Source organism: Sus scrofa, chromosome 14, assembly GCF_054392235.1.
Source record: "Sus scrofa isolate SSC_HxYL_T2T_F1_AM1 chromosome 14, Sscrofa_HxYL_maternal_Yorkshire_Landrace_v2.0, whole genome shotgun sequence".
In the NCBI taxonomy this organism is placed as follows: domain Eukaryota; kingdom Metazoa; phylum Chordata; class Mammalia; order Artiodactyla; family Suidae; genus Sus; species Sus scrofa.
The window spans coordinates 105,811,431-105,830,385 of NC_139396.1; the positions used below are offsets into that span (position 1 = coordinate 105,811,431).

Below are 18,955 nucleotides of genomic sequence, written 5' to 3' on the forward strand. Positions count from 1 at the left end.
GAAGAATAACTCTGGCTGCTGTATGTGCAATATATTTTAGAAAGCAAGGGTGCTAGTAGTGGTGAGGAAGATAAAATGTCAGATTAGGAATATAATTTGAAGCAGAGCTGGCAGTACTTGACTGAAGACCAGTAGTGAAAGATGAAAAAGAGTTGATAAAAACAGTATTTTTGCTTGTTCATAATGGGAAAACAAGGGGAGGATGCAGTTTGGGGAATGGGGCCAGAGAAAGGGAAAAAAAGAGTTCCATTTTTGGATATTTTAACTTGAACCTGGGTACATTAGTCTGAGGTTCAAGGGAAAAGTTGGAATTCAAGATGGAAATGAGTAGTATCAGAAGTAGAGATGTGATCACAGTGTTAGTCTTCTAATTTTTCATATTTGATTTAATATATTTTTTCAAAAAATCTCACATTTTAATGCCTCTTTATACTCCATATAACTTGTTTATTTTCAAGTTTTATGTTTACGTATGTGTATATACAATTTTTTTTCTCATTTATTATTTGCATATAAAATTGATTTTCAGACCGTATCTACAGTGGAGCTGGATCTTAGCATAGGGAGGACACTGGCTCCTACCCTGATTCTCCTCAACAAGCTAAAAGCTACAATATTATCTCAGTCATTAGAAGTGGTGGGAGAAAAGGAATGAATGGTTTTAAGAATTTCAATAAAAAAAAATACAATTTACATTTCACGTCTGACACCTAAAACTAATAGATGCTCAGTAATTATTTATTTGAGGACTGATTGCAGTCTCTCTAGAATTATATGAAGGTGACTTTTCCCCTTTGCTTTAGCAAAACAGAGTAGTGCAATTTATAATAATGACAGTTTGTAGGCAGAGTAGCTCATTTTAATTTGCATTTGTAAAATTAGGGAAGAGTTGATATTTTCCATATTTTCTTCAGGTATTTGATGTCCTTTTGTAAATATTCATCAGTATTTACTACCTATTTTGCTATTGGGGATCACTTTTATTATTAGTTTTGATATTTAAAGGATATTAAAATGTTCCTTTATCATAAATATATTAAATATTTTTCCAGTTTGTTGTTTACCTCTTAATTGCATTTATGTGATTCTTTTTTTTAGGGTGGATGTGGGTGGAGTATGCAGAAGAGATTAATATTTCATGTTGTTAAATTTTCCTATCTTAAAATATTCTAAAGGAAAATAACCCTTGTAAAAGCAAGGTTTATTTTTGCACATTGAAAGAGGCTTCAACATTCGAAACAAATGCGAATAAATAACTATGCAAACCTAAGTACATCTAGTCAACATTTTAAAATTATAAATCAGCCTGCCATTTGTTCTCTTGCTATTCGTTTTCTGTTTGTCCCATCTGTTCTTTGTTCTCTTTTCCTCTTTTTCTACCTTCTTTTGAATTAATTGAATATTTTTATGATTCCATATTATCTCCTTTGCTGGCTTGTTAGGTATCAATCTGTGCTTTGTTATTTTAGCAACTGCTTTAGTGTTTATGTCATACACCTCTAACTTATCACCATCTATCTTTAAGTAATATTACATCACTCCATGTGTAGTATAGGAACCTTGCAATGCTGTCTTCCATTTCTTCTCTCCTGGTGTTCGTGCTATTGTTTCATACATTTTAAATTTTTTTGGTCTTTTTTGTTGTCTTTCTGAGGACACACCTGCAGCATATGGAAGTTCCCAGACTAGGGGTCCAATTGGAGCTGTCTGTAGCCGCTGGCCTACAGCACAGCCCACAGTAATGCTGGATCCAGGGTGCATCTGCAACCTACACCACACCTCAGGGCAAAGCTGGATCCTTAACCCACTGAGTGAGGCCAGGGATCAAACCGGTGTCCTTATGGATGCTAGTCCGGTTCATTAACCACTGAGCCATGTCGGGAACACCTGTTTTAATTTTACACATATTATAAGCTCCATACTGGGTTATTATTTTTGTTTAACTTATCAAGTATATTTTAAAATATTTAAATATTAAGGATAAAAACTTATGTGTTAGCCATGACTTATCATTTCTGGTTTTCATTAATCTGTTTAGATCCATAATTTTATTGGCATTATTTTCCTTCTGCCTGAAGGACTTGCTTTAATATTTGTAGTTGTGTGGGTCTAGTGGGGAGGAATTTTGTATGTCTGAAACTGTCTTTCACTTTCACTGTTGAATGATATTTTGGCTAAGAAGTTACTGTACTGCCATCCCCAGTACTTTAAAGATGCTACTTGACTGATTTCTTACTTACCATGTTTTTTATGAGAAATTTGCTATCATTCTTACCTCCTTTCCTGTATATGTAATGTTTCTTTTCACTCTTGCTGCTTTTAGGGTTTTCCCTTCATTGTCGATTTTAAGAAATTTGACTATGCTATTCCTTGGTAGTTTCCTTTATTTATTTATTTTTTAATTTAATTAATTTACATATTTATTTTACTTTTTAGGGCCACACCCACGGCATATGGAGGTTCCCAGGCTAGGGGTCTAATCAGAAATACAGCTGCCAGCCATAGCAACACCAAATCCGAGCCGCTACTGCAACCTACAGTACTGTTCACAGCAATGCCAGATCCTTAACTCACTGAGTGAGACCAGGGATCAAACCTGCAGCCTCATGGTTCTAGTCAGATTTGTTTCCACTGCACCATGATGGAAGCTCCTACTTAATTATTTTTGTGCTGGGAGTCCTTGAGCTTCTTGGGTATGTGAGTTTATAATTTTCTCATATTAGGGACATTTTCAGCCATTATTTTTTTCAAACATATCTCTAATTCAATTAATTGATTTTTCTCTTTATCATGGGTCATATTTCCCATCTTTTTTTGCATTCCTTGTCATTTTTTATTGTATAGCAGATATTGTGAATTTTGCTTGTTAGGTGCTAGATATTTTTTCCTTTTAATAGATAATTTTTAGCTTCATTCTGGGCTGCAGTTCATTGATTTGTAAAGTATTTGATCTTTTAGGTTCTTGTTTCTATGACTTGTTAGGCTGGAGTGGTTAATGAGTGCTCAGTCTACGACCAATTATTCCCCACTCCTCAAACATGATTCCCTTAAGAGTAAGTATATAACTATTAATTTAACCTGAGTGTGACTTAGAGGCAGTTGACATCTAAAGAGAACAGCAATGGGAATGGTCTTCCTTTTAGAGAATTTAATAATACTTGATATGTTTACTTTCAAATTTTAATAAAATATATGTGAGCTTCAAATTAGTTCATTTTTATTATTCATTCTGTTTTATATATTCATGGAAGTTAATTCAGAGAACTATCAACTGAGTAGTTGTCTCCCAACCTGTGTGGACTAAGCCACATGTATTTCTTTCTAGAGTAAGTTCTTAGAGGTTTAACATTGTTTAGACTTTCTTTAGAGGATATTACTGCTAGTTTGTTAGAATGCAAAGTGCCTACCAAAATGAAAAGTTATCTCAAGACAGAAAAATGAGGCAAGCAACCCCATATAATCAATGGATCAGTCTTTTGTAGGGTAACTTAGAGGGTAGGATTTGATGGTTGTTAATCTGGAAGCATTCACAGCTGCATTCTGCAGTTGAGGGGCCATTGGGTCAATTTCAGGGTTAACCCTAGGGCATGGGAGCAGATGCTTGGAAAGAGGAAATCATTACTACGTCAAGATTTATGAATGAATAACTAGTCTCCTAGGTGCCAGAAAGACATCAGAGAAGGTCCTCTCCACTGTTTGGAGACTAACTGAGCCTAGAAGCCACTTGCATCTAATGATTATTCAACAATATCAAGTACAAAGCACTTGATGACAGAGAAGAGATTTACTACACAATACTGCTCTAGGTAGAGTCAGCAGAAGGACAGGAGGAACTGAATGGGCCCCAGATGGAGTCAGTTATGCTCACGACCTATATTAGTTATTTAAAACTTCTTCTCCTTGCATAACTTATTTATCCATTTTCTCTCTATATTAGTCCCTATTTTCATATAAAATAGATTTCTTAAATGTTTGTCAGTGTTTGCATATCTGTGTATATTTAAGAACAGTGTGCCTAAAACCTATTTGGTGACTCTCTATGGTTGGGTGAGAATGATTCACTTTGGATCATTGTTGTGGGAGTTCTTATCAAGAAATCTTCCATGTCCTTTGGAGGACATCAGATATCCCTGGAGGAGAATATATTCCTATAGAGATGGAATATACTTGATTGTAAAAATCTGGAGATACTGATAAGGGAAGAATGATGAAAGTCCAACATATAACCTTCATTTAATTCTCCAGTGTTCAGCATTTTGTTTTCAGAATGTAATCTGAACCTCTCCCAGTCAGATGATTTAGAATACTGATCATAGTTGACATGTCCAGTCCTCACCTGTGAGTGATGTGGTCCTGAATCTCTATTTTACCTTCTGGGACTCAAATTCAAATCTGCAACTGTAGTTCTGGAAGGTGAGTAACCCGGCTCTGTAGAGGTCCCTAAAGTGAGAAAGCAGTCTGTATGTTGCTTAATCAAATTTTCAACAAGTCCTCCATTAAAAAAAAAAAATTTTTTTTTATATCCCAATTCCAGAGGTCTCAGTTCTGCCATCTCTCCTGATCTTGGGAGGTTTTGAATGTAAACTGAATTTCTTACCAGCTTTTCTGGCCTCTAGATTAATTATTCATCTTTCTCTGGTTGGCTGAGTCAGTTACATTACTGTCTCAGCTTTCTAGCATCCACAGTTTTGTTGCTTTTGTTGATTCCCATCCCTTCTGCTTATGTGAATTCCTGCCTTCTTGAAATTCCTTTACTAGAGATAATTTTTAGAAGTTTCATGATGAAGCAGAGCTCAATGCTATGTTCAGCTTGCCATCTTAAATACTTGCATATCTGCAGATGTCTTTCTATAGCATCCATGTGTGTAAAATTTCATGTCAGCTTAATGTTTATATCTCCATGCATACCTGTAGAACCCTGTAGAATTCTTTTAGTCTTATAATTCTAAAATGTCATCTAGAGGTACTTAGATTTGCATTGTTATTTGTTTGCATTTGTTTGAAATGTTAAGAACTCTTTAGTTTGCAAAAATAATCCTTTTTTTTTTTCTTTTCCAAAAGTGCGTTTCTTTTCAGAAATCTTAATTATTTTCCCAGTTTCTTTAAATCTGTTCATTTGCTCAGGAGCAATAATTATGTGTATTTCAGAGTTCCATACTCCTTCTTCTTTACATATTGACAATCTTTTTTATAATTGCATCTCCTTTATTTTCCACTTTACTTCTGAATTCTGAACGTGTATCCCAAGCCTTTGTCCCTAATAATAGCTGAGTTATATTGCTATAGATTTCATTTTACTTTTTTCTGCTTGCAGTGTGAATTTTTATTCTATGATTTATAGTTTGCTTAATATATTTCCTAACCTCATTTACCATGCTTATCATTTTATACACATTTGTTTTTTAAATTTTTTTATTGTTATTTTCCCAATACAATTTTTTTTTCTACTGTACAGCATGGTGACCCAGTTACACATACATGTATACATTCTTTTTTCACACATTGTCATGCTCCATCAAAGGAAGCCAAAAAGAAAACAAAAAGACCACTTACAGAATGGGAGAAAATAGTTTCAAATGATGCAACTGCAAGGGCTTAATCTCTAAAATATACAAGCAACGTATACAACTCAACAGCAAAAAAGCCAACAACCCAATTCAAAAATGCACATTTGGTTTTAAATTTCAACTCCTTCAGTACTTTTGCTTCTTCATAAAGTGTGTTTTGTTCTTTTTTGAAGATTCTATGTGGTTTACTCAAATTTTCTTCTGATCTTTTAGTAGCTCACTTTTATAATTATGCTTTTCTTCTGAGTTTTCCAGTTATTTTTCTGCTTATCTTTTCTTCAGCATTTCTCTCTCTCTCTCTCTTTCTTTCTCTCTCTTTATTTTAAAACTCATGCTTAAATGAGGTAGGGTCTCCTTACCTGGTTGATGTTTTAGTTGTTTTTTTTTGTTTTTTGTTTTTTTTTTTTAGGGCTGCCCCTGTGGCATATGGAAGTTCCCAGGCTGGGGGTCAAATTGCAACTGCAGCTGTCAGCCTATGCCAAAGCTATAGCAACACTGGATCTGAGCTGCATCTGTAACCTAGGCTACAGCTCATGACATTGTCGGATCCTTAACCCACTGAGCCACATTGAGAACTCCTAATTTGGTTGATATTGGTTCTACCCTTTGCCTACTTATATGTAAACAAATTACCTTTTCAGCTCAGATTTTAAGCTATAAATTTACCAGATGTTTTCCTGAGGGACCATTGTTCTATAACAGTTAGACTTACTTCTAGTTCCTCTCATTGTTTGCCTAAATCTCTGGTCTACTGTAAGACATTAACAAGTGTTAGTTTCTAGTTTACATTTCTGTATCCAACTTCTGCATTTTGTGCATCACCAGGGATGACTTCATGATGAACTACTGGACCACCCCAATATAACTCTATCTGCTCTGGGTCTGTTGTTTATGAAATATACTACCTTTCATTCTGTACAGAAAAATGACATGGAAAGGGGACACTATATCACATTGCTCAGCTCACAGGGTATATCTGAAAGGTAGAGGGGGCATGCAGCCATGTTTTCAGTTTAGAAGTCTCTTGACTTTCAAGTCAGTGAGTTGTAAGTATGTAAAACTAAAATCATACCCCAATATTTTCCGGGTACTATCTGTATAATTACATCAAACTTAATACGCTCCTTGCCAAGCCTGTGCTTTCATTTTCTCCATGAAAAGTTCCTATGTTTCCTAGTCAAACACTTGAATTTGGGGCTCAGCATTTCATTTATTAGTTGTTTGATCTTGGGCAAGTTCTCACCAAAGCTCAAATCTCTCATTTTTAGAATGGTGAATAAGATACCTCATTTCTCAGAGGATTGTTGTGAAGATTGAATGAGACATTATCTATGAAATATAGGTATATAATAGGTTCTTGTTAGATGTTAATTAACCAGTATTGCAAGTAGCATCAGTTTTTTCAAGATTCTAAGGCTTCATTTGTTATACCATCATGAGTGTTTGTGTTTTTCTCATTCCTAGTGTTTGGAGTTGAAGTGCTCTCTCTCACGTCAGTAAGTAGTCAGTGGTAGAAGCACCAAATATGCTTGAGCACCAGGCTTGGGGTTTCTGGGTGGGGTAGTGAAACCCAGGCCTGTTCTCAGCTGTACTTTACCTGAATTATAGTTAATGAATGGAATTCCAAGACTTCTGGGCTGACTGTTTTATTTTTATTAATAGTCCACATTTCAGTATGAAATTGGGAAACACCATAGCACAAAGAGCTTAAAATCCAGCTTTGCTCATGTGCCTAATCATGTTGGCCTCTAAGTGTGGGGAAGTTTCCTGAAAGGTGTTGGAGCTGCTTTGACTTTAAAATGCATACCCAAAGAATATTGTGTTTCTGTCTTTGACTTGATTTTAATATGGATGGTGAAACCCAAACATGGTTTTAGCTAGCTCTTATAAGTCCTTTGGTAAGTGTCTTCATATCCTGGAGGATGAAACAAATAAATCTGAGTTTAAATCCCAGCTCCAAGACTCCAAGATCTGACATGGAAGTCCTGGGGCTGCCACTAATATTCAGTGAGATTCAGCTTGACTATCTAAAAAGAGGGATTGCCTTCAATCTTATAAACCACAGAGCCTATCCTGCCATTATGCAAATTTCACGGACCTCCTAATTCTAGCTTTCTGTTAAGACTCAAGTACAAATGTCTGCTCAGCCATTCTTGCTTAACCTGTAATATGATTTGATGAGCCACTTAGCACTAGGCTTGGCATGGGCCCTTCCCTCTTCCTTTCTTTTATATCAACCCTAACAATAGTGATTCATCATAGTTATTTTACTAATAGTTGGCTTAAAAATGAAATTATACCTCTCTTTAGTGCTCCTAGAACTTACAAAAATCAACAGGGAGTCTTTACCACAGGCCCCTAATGTGAAAAATCTCTGTGCAGGAATATCCATAAGCTGGGCTGACTTTTGAGTTAAATTAAATTTTATGGCTCACAAAATGCTTTGCTTGGTTTTCACCACCATTAGAAAGCAAAGAAAATAATTTCAGATTCAGTTTACACAAAAGATCACTTCAGGTTGATAGGGGCTTTATGTTAGTGGCATGGAAATATTTGTATCTGCACATTGATATGTAGTGAAATAGGCTGTAAAAGATAAGATCAATTTTCTACTAAAAGTAAAAAGGCCAGTATGGCTGGATACAGTCGGGGCTTTTCTCATTTGTCATTCAAGACTTTTTGATAGTTTTACATTAACTGTGGAAAGCAGCAACTAGGATGCTACAGTAAAGCTTTAGAAAATATGCACACATACGCAAACACACATACACACCAACATAGATAGTACAGACCTATATAAATGGGCACATAAAACCACAGTTGTCACACTTATCATGTGCACAGACACCTATTCAAGCATGTGAATGCAGACATAGTCACATAATAAAGACATGCGCTCACAGATGGGAGGACATTTACCAATGACACAGTCAAGAGTGACAGTTGCAGGAGTTCCCGTCTTGGCTCAGTGGTAATGAACCTGACTAGTGTCCATGAGGACATGGGTTCGATCCCTGGCCTTGCTCAGTGAATTAAGGATCCAGTGTTGCCATGAGCTGTTGTGTAGGTCACAGACGTGGCTCAGATTTTGTGTTGCTGGGGCTGTGGTGTAGACTGGCAGCTGCAACTCCAATGTGACCCCCTAGCCTGAGAACTTCCATATGCTGCAGGGTGTCTATAGAAAAGACCAAAAAAAAAAAAAAAAAAAAAAAAAAAAGAGTTACAGTTGCAGAATCACACAAAAGCAAGATGAAAGCTCATGTGTATAGGAGCCCAGAAACCTACAAACACTTAAGTAAATATATGGAGACATACGTGTACTTGTGTGCGTTCACACACAATATAAGAAAAACATACAGAGAGAGAAGAGCATACCAAAAAAGACTCAGAGACAAAGGTCGATAGACAAAGATAAACATTTAAGCACACATACCACAGATGTAATCCAACATGTGCAGCTTGATGCTCAAAAACATAAACGCCCTTCACATGCCTACATCTAACATGAATTCAGCTGTGGCCTCTGTGCCTTTGGTTAACAGTACTGAGCTCTGTACAACTCTTCATTGCATCTTTCTTCTCTATCTGTTACATATAGTAGGGCTATTTTGAAGTTCAGTTCCTTTAAATTATGGTTTCTTAGGTTTAATTACCTTAATTCAGATCCTCTTGTTTCATCTAGAATATGATAGCACCTACCTTATTTCCCTGGCACTCCCCCTTGCCCCTCCGAGTCATTCAAAATGACCATTTTTGGCATATTATGACAGAATACAAGAACTGCTTTTAAAACCAAAAAAAACATAAGATTTATTGAGTCCTTCCTATATTTTAGGCGTTGTAATATCTGTAGTCATACTATGGCAACCGTATCAATTCCAAATCCCTCTTTTCAATTTCGAGTAATATCTTTCTTCTCCCTTTATCCTTATATCTTTCTAGCTACTTAACTTTAGGCTGATTCCTTTTTATGTGCATGTTTTTTCCTTATCTCTATCATTTTCCCATCGATACACCCATCTTTCCTCATTCTTGCGGCCTTTAATAATGCTGTTATGAATATCTGGCTGGCCCTTCGCCCTTGACAATGAAATCCCGTTTCTTCTATTATCTGTTAAGTTTAGGAATCCTGCCTGTGTTTCACAATCTCATTTATTTCCATTTCATGGCTTAATTAGTATTCTTTAAGTAGTACACAGATCTTAGCACTTAACTTTTCTTTTGTTCCTTTGCAGTATATCAATTTCGTCTCCTGATGGAACTATGATCCTTCTAAAGGCAGAATAAATACCACTTTGTTCTTATTATTTCTATGCATTCCCCAACCTCCAACTCAGTCAGGTAGCCTTTGGAGTACTCAACACCCTTGTTCAGGGTCTTTTCAGTTGATCACTCTCCTCTCAGTGCTACATCTTCAGTCCCAACAAGGATTCCAAATCCACCTCTATATTTCTACTTCTTGAAGTCACCTTATGTTTTCAACTTGTAAACTCTAAGTGGGACAGTCTCATCCCATTATCTTTCCCTTAAACCCCACACCCCCTTCATTTTTTTTTTTTCTGATGGTAATTATCCTACCTTGCATCCAGTTATCCAAGTTGGAATGTCAGTCCCTAGTTTTTACCTTCCTGTCTCTCACTCTCCCTTCCCCAACATTCATACATTATATTGCCTTGCTGTCTATCACCTTCTGCCATCCTCTCCCTTTGAGCACTACTCTGGTCTGTGCCCTCACCAGCATGAAGACAGGCAAGTAGAGAAGACTGGCTTCTAGTGACTCTCTTGCTTCTAGTCTCACTTCGACCACATCTCTTACTGGTATGAGAATCATCGTTATGAAACACAAATCTGATCTTGTCATTCCTATTAAAAAAGTCTTCAATTGTTCAAGAGTGCCCTGAGATAAAATTCATATTTGTTTAGTGGGCAGTGTCTTTTCCAGTGTTGCCTCTACCAACTCTCTCAGTTGAGCAGTCTGGTCTCTTTCTCTGGATTTCCATCCAGATGACTGCACATTCCTCTTAATGCTGAATGTATCGCATTTCTGTGCATTGGTTAGCAATTTTCCCTTTATTTATTTATTAAAAAATTTTTTTCTTTTTTACCTTTTCTAGGGCCACTCCCTCGGCATATGGATGTTCCCAGTCTAGGGATCTAATCAGCGCTGTAGCTGCCGGCCACAGTCACAGCAATGCAGGATCCGAGCCGCGTCTGCGACCTACACCACACAGATCACGGCAACGCCGGAGCCATAACCCACTGAGCGAGGCCAGGGATCAAACCTGCAACCTCACGGTTCCTAGTCGGATTTGTTAACCACTGAGCCACAACAGGAACTCCAATTTTCCCTTTATTTAAATGATTTATTTTACTCTTCTGCCTGAGAAACTACTATCTATCCTTCAAGACTCGGATCTGAAGCCTTTCAAGAATTGCCCTGGAAAAATGAAACATTCCCATAATACTTGGAGAGGAAATGTAGTTAGCTGTTCCTATGTCTTTCTACTTAATCTAACTGTGAGACCTCAAAAACAGATACCATATCTTACCTATCATCATCTTCCCAGTACAGTGTCCAGTACTCAGTAAAGGTAGTTGCTCAGTTACATGGATAATAGCTTCTGTATCTATCATGTAAGGAAAAAAACCTCCACCACAGACTTTAGCACATGTTTGAGGGCAGGGATACTCTTTATTACATCCCTAATATAAATGCTACATTTGATGCATACATATTGTTTCATTTAATTCTTAAAACACCTCTATGATGTAATTGTGATTATGCCATTTTCCCAATGAGAAAACTGAAGTCCTGAGAAATTAACGATTTCCCAGATTAGGTCTCTTTCTTCTTTTTAGCCCAGAGAACCCTCCATACTGTTTCAACTCACTGGTCCAGAATGTGTTCCTAAGTCATTATCTCCGCACCCAACTTGGAAATATTTTGATTAAATCAATACACATGAATATCTTCCCTGCATTGGTTCTCAAAGCCTTGAATACCTTAATGTGATTCTCCAAGTTTAACTCTACCTCATATTGCTTACCAGATCTATTTGACCTCAAGACTTTTTCATGAGTTTCTTATGCAGAATATACTTTGGAAAATGGAATATTCTACCAAATGCTGTCCTTAAATAACTTCTTGTGTACTTAGTCTTTAGGAGAGCATTTCCCTTTCTCAACTCTCTTTTAAGAAGAGTATATGTACCCCTATCCAACTGAGTATAACCCATTCTGTTATACTGAGACCAGGCAGAAGTGGTTGGCATTATCAATTCTAGGAATCCCATGGTCTCACTAGCTGTTACGTCCCTCTATTTTCCACCAGCATAGAGGAGAGAGATAGAAATGTGTATTTGAGGCTTCGTGCTTATTTATCTTCCCACCTAGACACACAAGGTACCCTCACACAGAGCATGTGCAAGGGAAGAAAATACTTGGATTGAGCCAACTGAACTCCACTCTCACTATCTCTGTGACAGACCTTCTGGTCGTATTGTCTGGGCTGGGTGCTAGGGAGTTGCCTGCACCTTTCACACCTTACAGGACAAGGTTACTTGTTTTTGTCTCCAGCTGAGAATAGCAACCTGGCATTCCCTGAGCTGCCTGGTAATTCCCCAGGCTCAGTGATTCCTGTTTCTCTTGACCTGTTTCACACTTGGTGGCATTGCTACTGACCTGGATTTGCTCTCCTTAGCTCAAATGACACAGCAGCTCAGAAGATGCATGTATCTGACAACATAAAACTCCATCCCTTTAAAGACACACACACAAACACACATATACATACACACACATGCTCGCACACACACCAACTCTGGGGACAGAGAGGCCTCAGTATTGATCGTGGGTTTAGGACGCCAAATCCCTGCTCTGCTACCTGCTGGCTTAGACATGTTAGCAAACACCATAGCCTCACCTTTCCTTATCTGCACAGTGACGACAATATTATCTACCTCACAAGGCTGCTGTAGGATTAAACAAGGTAGGTAAGTGCCTGGAATATAGTGGCAGTCATTTACTGTTTTCTCTGTTTCTGTTACTAGTATTTTTCAAATTTGTCTTTCATTGCCTCACATGTTACATTTACTCTTTTTTTTCTTTCTCACAAAATTTAATTCTCAAGGCCAGAGAGCTTTATTATTTTTTTGTTATCATTATTGAAGGACACACTAAAAGAATAATCTATTAATCTTTTTTTTCCAAAGAATTAGTAATTATCTGAGAAAATTAATCCTAAACAAAAGAAAAGGTTACCAATGACACTTCATATATAATTATTTCTAAAAATTAAAAAATACTCCTTGAAGATAAATAAACTGAATTTTAGATAAATCTGTTAACATTCATGTTTAAAATCTTACATGATGAGAAAGTACAACCAATAATATATGAAAAAATGTTTTAGGTATGTGTATTATTGAGAGTATAATCAGCTAAGCTAGTGGATCTCAAACTTTTTGGTCACAGAAATCTGTTACATTCATAGAAATTATTGAAGACTCCCCAGGTGTCTTCAGTGAGCCATATTTATCAATATTAAAAATTAAAATGAGAAACTAACAGATTGTCAATCAACTATGCTTCAATAAAAATTAAAAAGAAACTGTAACTGCAATGTATACATCTAAGGATAACCTGACCCCCTTGCTGTACAGTGGGAAAATAAAAAAAATAAAAAAAAAAATTAAAAAGAAAAAGCTCAAAAATATTTCATTGATTACTTTTGGAAGTTAAAAATAAAACCCTTGCATGCTAATATGTTATAATCTTAATAAAAATAATTTTTCAAAACAAAAATATGTGAGAAAAACAGCTTTGCCTTTTTTTTTTCTGGTATAGAAAACACATGAGTTCTACCATCTTAACACACTTTTAAGGGTACAGGGCTGTATTGTTAACTGTAAGCAAACTGTTGTACAACCGATTTCTAGAATTTTTTTTGTCTTGTGTAAAGGAAATTTTATCCCATTGAACAACAACTCCCTATGTCCCCACCTCCCAACAACTTTGATATGTTTGACCACTGTAAATACCTCATATAAATTGAATCAGGTAGTGTTTATCTCTCTGTGACTGACTTATATCAGTTGTCACAATGTCCTCAAAGATCTGTTCATGTCATAGTATATGACAGGATTTCCTTTCTTTTTTATTGCTGAATGATATTACATTAAATGCATATACCATATTTTCTTTATTCATTCATCTGTCAAGGAACATTTATTTGGGCTTTGCTGTTGTGAATAATGCTGCACTGATCATGGGAATGCAAATATCTCTTCAAGATTCTGTTATTCATGCTTTTGAATGTATAATCAAAAGTGGAATTTCTGGGTCGTATAGTAGTTGTATTTTTAATTTTTTGAGGGATCTCCATACTGTTTTCCATAGTGTCTACACTATTTTACATTCCCACAAGGGTTCTAATTTTTCCACATCCTTATCAACACACTTATTATTTTCTGGGTTTATTTTTGTTTGGTTGGTTGGTTTTTGTTATTGCTTTTGTCTTATAATGGCCATCCTAGCAAGTGTGAGGTGATAATTTCATTTTGGTTTTTGAATCGCATTTACCTGTTGTTTAATGACATTGAGCATCTTTTCATATACCTGTGGGCCATTTGCAAATTTTTAAAGAAATGTCTATTGAAGTCATTCATTTGTTTGTTTGTTTTTTTGTTTGTTTGTTTGTTTGTTTTTTTGGCCATGACCATGGTATGTGGGCATGGAATCTAACAGGAATCGAACCTGCACCACAGTAGTGACCCAAGCCACAGCAGTGACAACACCCAATCCTCAACCCACCAGGGAACTCCCATTTGCTTACTTTTTAATTGGGTTCTTTCTTCTTCTTCTTTTTTTTTGAACTAATGAGTTGTAAAATTTACTTATACATTATGAATATTAATCCCTTATCAGATATGTGCTTAGAAATATTTTCTCCCATTCCACAGTTTGCATTTTCACTCTCTTCTTTCCTTTTTGTGTGCAAAAGCTTTTTATTTTGATGAAGTCCCTCTTGTCTATTTTTGCTTTTATTGCCTATTCCATTTCAGGTCTTACAGAAATGTCTTTAATCCAATTTTAGTTTATATTTGTAAGTGGTGTATGATAGGGGTCCAAGTTCATTCTTCTGCACGTGTATATCCAGTTTACCCAACACTCTTTACTGAAGAGACTATCCTTTTCCCACTGTGTATTTTTGGCATCCATTTTGAGATAAGTTTATTATACATGTCTGTTTATTTCTGGGTTCCATTTCTATTCTGTTCCATTGATTTATACATCTAGTCCATGCCAATATCATACTATTTTGATGACTTTAGCTTCGTAATATGTTTTGAAATTAGAAAGTGTGAGATCTCCTGCTTTATTCTTCTTTTTCAAGATTGCTATGGTCTTTTGTGGTTCTATATGAATTTTAGGATTTTTTTAATTTCTGTAAAAATCGCCATTGGATTTTGACAGGGAGTACATGGAATCTATAAATTATTCTGATAGTTATGGGCATTTTAACAGTATTAATTCTTCCAATCCATGAATGTGTGTCATCTTTTCACTTATTTATATTTTATGTATTTACTCATTTATTTACCTTTTTTGAGGTACCATAACAGCCATTAATGATGAGTGTGGTTACATAGATAGTTATTTATGCCTTTTTAAATTTTGTTTTGTAGTTCCTAGTATAGAAGTTTTTTGCTTTATAAGTATTATATTCTTTTTGATGCTTTAATAGGTGAAATTGTTTTCCTAAATTTCTTTTTGGATTGGTCATTGTTAATGTATAGAAGCATTTTGATTTTTATATGTTGGTCATGCATTCTACAGCTTTGCTAAATTTGTTTATTAGTTTTAACAGTTTTTATTCGGACACAGCATTGTTTTCTACATTGAAAATCGTGTCATCTGCAAACAGATAATATTACTTCTTCCTTTATTATTTGTATACCTTTTATTTCTCTATCTTGCCTAGTTACTATGAGTAGAACTTGCTGTGCTGCATTGAATAGAAGCAGTGAGAGGAGGCATCCTTGCCTTTTTCCTGATCTTGGAGGAAAAGATTTCAGTTTTTCACATTTGAGTATGATTTTAGCTCTGGGCTTGTCATATATGGTCTTTATTATGCTGAGGTAATTCCTTTCTATTCCTAGTTTGTTCAGTGTTTTTTTCTCATGAAAGGATATTGAATTTGTCAGTTATATTTTTCTGTTCTATGAAAATGACTTTGTGATCTTTATCCTTTGTGCTTGTAATGTGGGGCTTCACATCAATTATTATTATTTTTTTTTCTTTTTACAGATGTACCTGTGGTGTATGGAGGTTCCTGGGGTAAGAATCGGAGCCACATTGTGGTAATGTTGGATTCTTAACACACTGAGCAAGACCAGGGATCAAATCTGCATCCTCAGAGAGACTATGTTGGGTCCGTAACATACCAAGCCACAGTGGGAACTCCACATTTGTTAGTTTTATATGTTCAACTATCCTTGTATCATGGTTATAAAATCTACTTGGTCATGGTGTGTGATCCTTTTAATATATACTATTGAATTCAGTTTGCTAAAATTTTGTTGACTTTTCTTACATCTATGTAAGTCAATATCAGGGATATTGACTTGTAGTTTTCTTTTGTCCTAGTGCTTTTTTTAGGCATTGGTATCAGGGTAATGCCAGTCTTATAATAAATGAGTTTGAAAGTGTTCCTTCCTCTTCAATATTCTGTAAGAGTTTCAGGAAATTTTGGCGTTAATTTTTATTTAAATATTTGGTAGAATTCACCCATGAAGCCATCTTTTTTTTGAGCTATTCTTTCTTAGGAAGTTTTTGATTACTGATTTAATCTTCTTACTAGTTATAGATCTGTTTAGATTTTTATTTCTTAATTATTCAAACATGGCAGCTTGTATTTTTCTAGAAATTTTCCATTTTTTCTATTTTATCCAGTTTCTTGGCATGTTAATAATAATCTCTAGTAATCCTTTTATTTCTGTTAATGACTAATCATCCATTCTGAGTTTATTTGACTTCTCTATCTTAATCTAGGAAAAACATTGTCAGATTTTTTTAAAACAAATTGTTAGTTTTATTAATTTATTTTATATTCTCTGTTTTATGTTTGTCTATTCTAATCTTTATTATTTCCTTCTTTTTGCTAACTTTGGGCTTGGCTTCCTAATTTTTTTCTAATTCCTTGAGATGTAGAGTTAGGTTGTTTATTTGAGATCTTTCTTCATTACAGATATTATTACTATAAACTCACTTAGTACTGGTTTTGCTGCATCCCATAAGTTATTATGTTCTGTTTTAATTTCCTTTTGTCTCAAGGTGTTTTTTGATTTCACTTTTTATTTTTTCTTTGATGCATTCGTCGTTTAAAAGTATGTGTCCACATAGTTGTGAATTTCCCAGTTTTCGTTCTGTTGTTGATTTTTAGTCTCATTACATGTGATGGGAAAAGATACTTGGCATGATTTTAATCTCATCAACTTGTTAAGATTTTTGTTTTTTGTTTGTTTTTAAGGACCATATCTGTGTCATGTGGAAGTTGCCAGGCTACGGATAGAATTGGAACTGCAACTGTCAGCTTGCACAGCAATGCCAGATCCAAGCCACAGCCACAGCAAGGCTAGATCCTAGCCATGTCTGTGACCCACACCAGAGCTTGCAGCAATGCTGGGTCCTTAACCCACTGAGTGAGGCCAGTGAGCAAACCTGTGTCCTCATGGAAACTAGTCAGGTTCATTACCATTGAGGCACAATGGGAACTCCCAATATTTTTCTTTTTCTTTTTTACTTATTTTGTGATGTATCCTGGACAAAGTGTGCTTGAGAACGACCTGTATTATGCTTCTGTTGGGTGGTATGTTCATTATATGTGTGATGGTCATTAGTATTGGTCATATCATCAATTTCCTTATTTATTTTATGTCTAGGTATTCTATATATTTTTAAAAGCAGGGTATTGAAATTTCCCGTTATTTTTGTGTTGTCTAATTCTGTCTTCAATTCTGTCAATAATTTTGTCAAATTTATATGCTTTCATTTTAGATACATAATATTTATAATTCCTTTTTAAATTTATTTTATTTTTTTATTGTTATTTCCCCCAACACACTTTTTTGTTTCCACTGTACAGCATGGGGACCCAGTTACACATACATGTGTAAACAATTTTTTTCTCCCATTGTCATTCTCCGTTGTAAGTATCTAGACATAGTTCTCAGTGCTACACAGCAGGATCTCATGGTTAATCCATTCCAAAAGCAAAAGTTTGCATCCATTAACCCCAAGCTCCCAATCCCTCCCACTCCCTCCCTCTCCCCTGCCGGGTAACCATAAGTCTGTTCTCCAAGTCCATGATTTTCTTTTCTGTGGAAAGGTTCATTTGTGCTGTATATTAGATACCAGATATGAGTGATATCATATGGTATTTGTCTTTCTCTTTCTGACTTCCTTAACTCAGAATGAGAGTCTCTAGTTCCATGTATGTTGCTGCAAATGGCATTATTTTGTACATTTTTATGGCTGAGTAGTATTCCATTGTGTATATATACCACATATTCTGAATCCATTCATCTGTTGGTGGACATTAAGTTATTTCCATGTCTTGGCTATTGTGAATAGTATTGCAATGAACATACAGGTGCATGTATCTTTTTCAAGGCAAGTTTTTTTCTGGATATATGCCCAAGAGTGGCATTGCTGGGTCATATGGTAGTTCTATGTATAGATTTCTAGGGTACCTCCACACTGTTCTCCACAGTGGTTGTACCAGCTTACATTCCCACAGTGCAGGAGGGTTCCCTTTTCTCCACAACCCCTCCCGTACTTATTATTTGTGGACTTATTGGTGATGGCCATTCTGACTGGTGTGAGGTGGCATCTCATGGTAGTTTTGATTTGCATTTCTCTTATAATCAGTGATGTTGAGCATTTTTTCATGTGCATGTTGGCCATCTGTATATCTTCCTCAGAGAAATGTCTGTGCAGGTCTTTTGCCCATTTTTCAATCGGATGGTTGGCTTTTTTGTTGTTGAGTTGTATAAGTTGCTTGTATATTCTAGAGATTAGGCCCTTGTCTGTTGCATCGTTTGAAACTATTTTCTCCCATTCTGTAAGTTGTCTTTTGGTTTTCTTTCTGGTTTTCTTTGTGGTGTAAAAGCTTGTCAGTTTGATTAGGTCCCATTGGTTTATTTTAGCTTTTATTTCTGATGCTTTGGGAGACTGACCTGAGAAAATATTCATGAGGTTGATGTCAGAGAATGTTTTGCCTATGTTTTCTTCTAGGAGTTTGATGGTGTCTAGTCTTATATTTAAGGCTTTATGCCATTTTGAGTTTATTTTTGTGCATGGTGTGAGTGTGTGTTCTACTTTCATTG

The 18,955-nt window shown here is 35.7% G+C and overlaps 1 protein-coding gene across 8 annotated transcripts in view; it reads left to right on the top strand.

The window, feature by feature from the left end:
- The window catches only part of NRG3 (neuregulin 3), a 1,098,475-nt gene that overhangs the window by 271,511 nt on the left and 808,009 nt on the right, over nt 1-18,955 (top strand). The window lies entirely within an intron of this gene.